Genomic DNA, 6,576 nt, shown 5'->3' with positions numbered 1-6,576 from the left:
GTGACAGTAGTAGCAGTAGAGATTTACTGAACCAGGGCAGGGGATGATTAACTGTTACCTGATTTAATCCTCAAAATAATTTTCAGTGCTGAACTTCCCATATTGCAGTGGCTGGCAATATGTAACTCTTGAGCATCTGAAACATGGCTTGTGAGAATTAAGGTGTGATGGAAGCTAAAACATACACTGCAATGCTAAGACTCTGTACCAAAAAAGGTAAAATGTTTTATTAACCGTTTTTATGTTTGTTACATGTTAGACATAAACAATGCCATATACACCACCAGCAGAGTAGTCTATCCCATGGCTGTGATAGAGCGTGGCAAAGACAAGACCACCCTGAAAATGAGCAGACTAAGCGATAACATGGTCCGTGCTGCAGGGAACACACATCCCCTCCAGCTGATACCAATGACTACTTCTTCACCGGTAATGGTTTTTATCCTGCTTTGTATCCCCCTCCTAGATAAAAATGATTAAGGTTTAATAGAATGGATCCCACTTCCAGACAGCCCCAGCCCAGAGCAAAAGCTTTGAATTCTCTTAAGTTATCTCCCAAGTCCCCAGCACAAGTTCAAATCCCCTAACAACCTCCCCCCAACACGCTGCTCCTCTGGCTGCAGCAGCCACTGATGAGCCACTTATGTGTAATTAAAATGTGTGCCTGGTGGTCTTTAGCTGGAGGGTGCTGACAGCCCATTTAACATGTAAGGAAACGAAGGCAAAGAGAGCTTAAATAACTCAAGAGTCACCCAGGATGTTGGGCTGCACATCAGTTCCTCTGAGACAGGGCCTAACTGCACATGTTTCTAAAGCTCCCTACAGTACTAGGCAGCTAAGACTGAGTGACACACAGATGGTGTCTGTGGCAGCACTTCTCAAATTTAATATCCCTATGGATCACTTGTTAGACTCTGATTCCGTAGGTCTGGGAGGCTGAGCCTCTGCATTTCTAACTACCTCTAACAGAGCACATTGTGCATAACAGGGCCCAAAGCCCCTTTCAGTTCCAGAACACAGACTTTCTGGAGGTATGCTTTGCATCTCTATTTATCAGAAAGATTAACTTACTCATTTGCTGAGCACCTGTAAATTCATAAGCACTGTGCTAGGTCTGGGGACCCAGCGTAAACCAGAAAGAAGTCTTTGTCTGCCCAGGGCTTGCTTTCCAGGTGTCGAGAGGGACACGTTGGACTGTCCAACTAAGGCAGGGATCTTAGGACCAGACTTCATGCTTTCACTCTAGCTCCATGACCCTGGCAGTGGGTGGACCTGATACCTTCCTTCCACCATCAACGTATCACTTGGTTTTCTCCTGATAATAGGATGTGGAGAATCTTACATAGTTTTCAGATACATTTGTTTGCCCAAATAGCAGGAGTGGGTGGGGTAAGAAAACCAAGATTCAAGGTCATGAAAATAGAAAGTGTGGCTGTTATAATTTGCACAGCCCCTGGGACCAGGAACCCTGCATCTTGCATCTGGTGTGACACTGGAAGTCTCCCGCTAGTTCCATTCTCTTAGCTGCTTCACCATTCCTCCTCCTGGATTCACAGTTTGATCCTCCATAAAAGCAATTTCCTAGAATAGATTCTCTCCTCCTTTAAATGCTTACAGTTTGTCTGTTTCTCTGTTTGGACCTTGACTCACTATCAACATCATCTCTACTTTATACAAAAGGAAACCAAAGCAGCTGGACTTGGTGGCTCATGCCTATAGTCCCAGCACTTTGGGAGGCTGTAGTGGGAGGATTGCTTGAGTTCAGAAGTTCAAGACCAGCCTGGGTAACATAGTGAGACCTCATCTCTACAAAATTAAAAAAAAAAAATTAGCCAGTATGGTGGCGCACACCCGTAGTCCCAGCTACTTAGGAGGTTGAGGTGGGAGGACTGCCTGAGCCTAGGAGGTTGAGGCTGTGATGAGCCATGATTATGCCACTGCACTCCAGCTTGGGTGACAGATTAGACCTGACTCAAAAAATAAAAAAATAAAAATAAAGGAAACAAAAGCAAAGCCAAGTATATGCTGATACAGTGCACACTGAAAACTTAAGGATGTATATTTTAATACCAACAATAAGACTAAAAACTGCAAATAGGAAGGCCTAAATAGCCAATAGATAAATTTAATTAAATTCTAAAAAAATTCAAATAATCCAGATGTGGGCAAAAAAGGAGGGAAAGAAAAACAAATAAAGGAGGGAGAAAAAAATAATAATAAAATGGCATTTCACCAAGAAAGACTACATGCTGAGCCAGGTGCAGTAGTTCATGCCTGTAATCCCAGCACTTTGGGAGACAGAGACAAGGAGATTGCCTGAGCCCAGGGGTTTGAGACCAGTCTGGGCAACTTGACAAGACCCCATGTCTCTCTACAATAAATAAAACAATTAGCTGGGCATCATTGCACACACCTGTAATCCCAGCTACTAGGGAGGCTGGGGTGGAAGGATTGCCTGAGCCCAGCAGGTCGAGGCTGTGATAGCTGTGAACATGCCACTGCACTCCAGCCTGGTTGACAAAGTGAGACTCCCATTCAAAAGAAAAAAAATACTACTTGCTGGACCCTAAAACAAGTCTCAATTAAATGATGGAAATCAGAGAGTATGTTCTCCATGTACAAGCAATACCACAGTGGCAAGAAATGAAACCATAGTAATATTAAGTTAAAAATTAGTAAAATATCTAGAAACCATAATTATTTGGAAAACAATCCACTTCTAAATAAGCCATGGGCCAAAGAACCAATCACAACAAGAATTATAAAACATTTCAAGTTAATAATGAAAGATAAACTTTCCCTAATTTATGGGATGCAGCTGAAGCAGAGCCGAAAGGAAAATTAATAGCTTTTGGTGTTTATATCAGAAAAAAAAAAGCCTAACATAATGATAAGAAGCTAGAAAAAGAACAAAGCAAATCCAAAGTAAGTAGAAGTTAATATTTATTTATTTGTTTTATATATGAGTTCTAAACTTTTTTTCCTCTCTCATCCAAATTCCTAACTAAGAGGTTTCAGGAGTAATGCCTGATAAGGACTCAGCAGTTAGGGTTTTATTACCCTATTACACAATACATTAAAATTTGTTTTTCAATCTGACTCTGGTACCTGGTCAGGATACACATTTCTGACAGAATTAATACAGAAGAGGCACAGTGAACTTCTCAACACATCATATCAGGAAGTATATGGTGCTTGGTCCACTATTGGTGATGTTAGCTTTGACCATTTAATTGAGGTGGTATCTGCCAAGTTTATCATTGTAAAGTTACTATTTCTCCCTTTTGTAACTAACAAGTAATTTTTAGATGAATCCTTTAGACTATGTAAATATTCTGTTTCTCATAAAATTTTCCCCATTAGTTTTAGTAAATAATTTTTCAAAAATCTAAGTCTGATCGCATAATTCCCAACTCAAATAATCCAGTGAGTACTTTCACACATCTCCTATTAGGGCACCAAGCTCTGCTTTAGCTGCATCCCACAAATTTGGGAAAGTTTATCTTTCGTTATTACTGAACTTGAAATGTCTTAAATTTCTTGTGATTACTTCTTTGGCCCGTGGTTTATTTAGAAGTAGATTGTTTTCCAGCATTTGGTGGTCTTTTCTAATTCTTCTATCTCCACATTTTCAGCAAGGTCTTTCCATCCCCTTTCTAAGTATGTGTTTGTTCCTCCTATTTGTCTTTGAATCAATTCCAATTCATGTCTTTGAATCAATTCCAGTTCATGTCTTGTGCTTTAAATCAATTCCAGTTCATGTCTTGTCTATGCAAGTTTCTATCTTCTCTACCTGATTTAAGCCTCACTTCATTGCTGAACTATCCTCTAAACCACCTGAAAGATCTTTCTGAAATCAGGTATCTGATATATAAACTTTCATGTTTATATAAGAAAAGTCCAAAAAGTAGGTCTCAGAAATACACAACAGAAAATCTGGGGTAAGGTAAGGGCAGGGGTGAGGAAATTTTTACCAAGAATTCTGTTAAAACTTCCCAGAAGAAAACGAGTTTCCAGTTTTAAAGAACCTAGCACAGGCCTGGAGAGAACTGTAAAGTCATTAGTAGCCCCAGCCCTCACAGAAATAGAAGTCCCATGAAGCGATGTCCCGATTTATTTCCTTATTCATTTTTAGAGACAAGGTTTTGCTCTGTTGCCCAGACTGGAGTGCAGTGGCATAGCTCATTGCAGCTACAAACACCTGGGTTCAGGTGATCCTCCTGCCTCAGCCTCCCCAGTAGCTGGGACTACAAGCAGGCACCACCTCTCCAGGCTAATTTTTAATTTCTTGTAGAGATGAGGTCTTGCTGTGTTGCTCAGACTAGTTTTGAACTCCTGAGCTTACAGATACTCCAGCCTCAGGGTCCCAAAGCGCCGGGTTTACAGGCATGAGCCACCATGCCCAGCCTAATTTAATACATATATGCATTTTTTTGGAGTTGTGGGGTACATGTGAGGATTTGCTCCATAAGTAAATGGAGCGCAGGTGGTTTTTTCTAGCAAGCTTTCTCTCCCCATGCTAGTGGACCTGGTACACAGTGGGCGTGTGATGTGCCCCCCTTCTTCCTCCCTTTAAGTGTCCAGTGCCTGTTGTTCCTGCTTTTGTGCTCACGTGCTCAATGCTTAGGGTCTCTTTATGGGTATATATGATGAAATATAATGCAGCCAAAAAGAACAGTATCACGCCCTTGGTAGCAACATGGATACAGCTGGAGACCATCAAAGTGAACTATCACAAAAACAAAAAACTGAATACTGCATATTTTTTAATGAATAAAAATCAAAATATTCATGGAAAGTCTCATTTGTAAATAATGGTTGAAATATAATAAAACACACATAAGCATGAAAGCAGGAGGTTGTGTTCTGCAGGTTAGAACATGGTGTGTGTGACAACTTGGGGTGTAAAGTCCGGAAAGGTAGAATGTACAGAGCCTGGCCAACCCAAGGCACTGGAGTTTGAGTCTGAGCCTTGTTTAAAAGGAGGAGTGTTGATCTGTGAACAGAAGGTGACATTATCAGAGAACTTGAAATTTAGAAAATAAGCCTGACTGCAGTAGAAGAGATGGGCAGTGAGAAGGGGGATGAAAGCAGGAAAACCCATCAGGAGGTCCCAAGCAAGGCTAGGGTGATAGGTGTGTGCTCTGCTTCTGAAACACCTGGAAGTCACCGTGCTTGTCACTAAACAAAGAGTAAAAGGAAAGGGAGCAATCCATACGTAATTCTGTGATATGAACCAAGATTTACTGAGTATACTCTGTGATGCCTTGAAACACAACATATGAACAACATAGCTAAAAGCACAGTCTCCCTGAGAACAGCATCCATTCTACTAGGGCTGGCCCTTGGGACGTTTATGGTAACTGCTCGGTTTTTTTCCTGATAAAATAATTTTTGTGTGTGTGTGTTTTTTCTCCTGCCACCATATGAATGACTGAACCAACAACATTTTTTAAAATGTGTACAAAGTTTTTTTACTTTAGAAAAACGTATTAATAAAATTTTAAAGAATGAATTACTCAAAATTACTATCATTCTATTTTGAACCCAGGTCCAACTCCCTGCCAGAACATCATCTGAACGGTAATAACTTGATATAGTTAATTAGGAATAAAATTAAAAATATAATGAATAAACAAGAACAAAACATCAGCGGCACTTGATATGCCTTCCAGAACGCAGGTGCTCTTATCTCTTTTTTACAAGATGGGAGAGTCGTCCTTGGGGAAAAACAGAGCCTCGAAGAAGAGGGAGTTCCCAGGCAGGCCTTGCGATGGAAGGGCAGGTCGGGGCAGGAAGCCATTCCACCGCACAGAGGGCACCAGGGCTGCCTCCTTTCGTGGAGAAGGCTCATTAAAGCTGCTTCAGGGCCAGCATTTGGCTCCACCCTATTTCTTATGCATGCAGATGTTTTCAGGTCGCCAGTGCTTTGGGAGAATCATTGGAGACCACCTTGGGCAGCACAGCGAGCCCAGTCTGTATTCCAAGGGAGGGGAGCTAAGGTCAGTCAGGAAAAAGGTCCCGCCAAGTAACCCGCCACCGACGAAAGCACTGCCCAGACCCCCGGGCCTCTCCCAGAGTCTGCTGCCCCTTCTTTTGGTCCGCGGGCCTCCGCAGTGCACACCGCAGGCACAGGCCGGCCGTGAGTGCCGTGAGTGTCCGAGGAGCCCTCTCCGGCCACTCTGGGCTCCGGGCACCTTCAAGTCTGCAGGACGCCGAGGACCGTACCGCGTGGCATCGCCGTCCCTGTCCCGGCCAGCAAGCTGCTCCCCTGGACAGGTGGTCCCGAGCCAGCGGCGAAACCGCCTCCACTCTGCTGGCTGGCTTCAGCCCCAAGTTGTTTTCCACAAAGCACCGAGGCCGCCTGAAGAACGAGGACCGGGGACCACCGCCCTCCTACCCAGCGCCATCTTGTGGCTGGTGCTAGAGGACCCAGGGGACCAAAAGAGCGGGGGGGGGGGGGGGTCAGGGTAAGAGCCCCGCAGGAGGGGCAGGGCCGGGGAGGAGCCCCGCAGGAGGGGCGGGGCCGCGAGGAGATGCGCTGCAGGCGCCCGGCCGCGAAGGGCTTCGCGGGAG

Source organism: Carlito syrichta, unplaced genomic scaffold (genome assembly GCF_000164805.1).
Source record: "Carlito syrichta isolate Samal-C Ts95f unplaced genomic scaffold, Tarsius_syrichta-2.0.1 Scaffold315756, whole genome shotgun sequence".
Taxonomy (NCBI): Eukaryota; Metazoa; Chordata; class Mammalia; order Primates; family Tarsiidae; genus Carlito; species Carlito syrichta.
Note: the sequence above shows the minus strand (reverse complement) of the source record.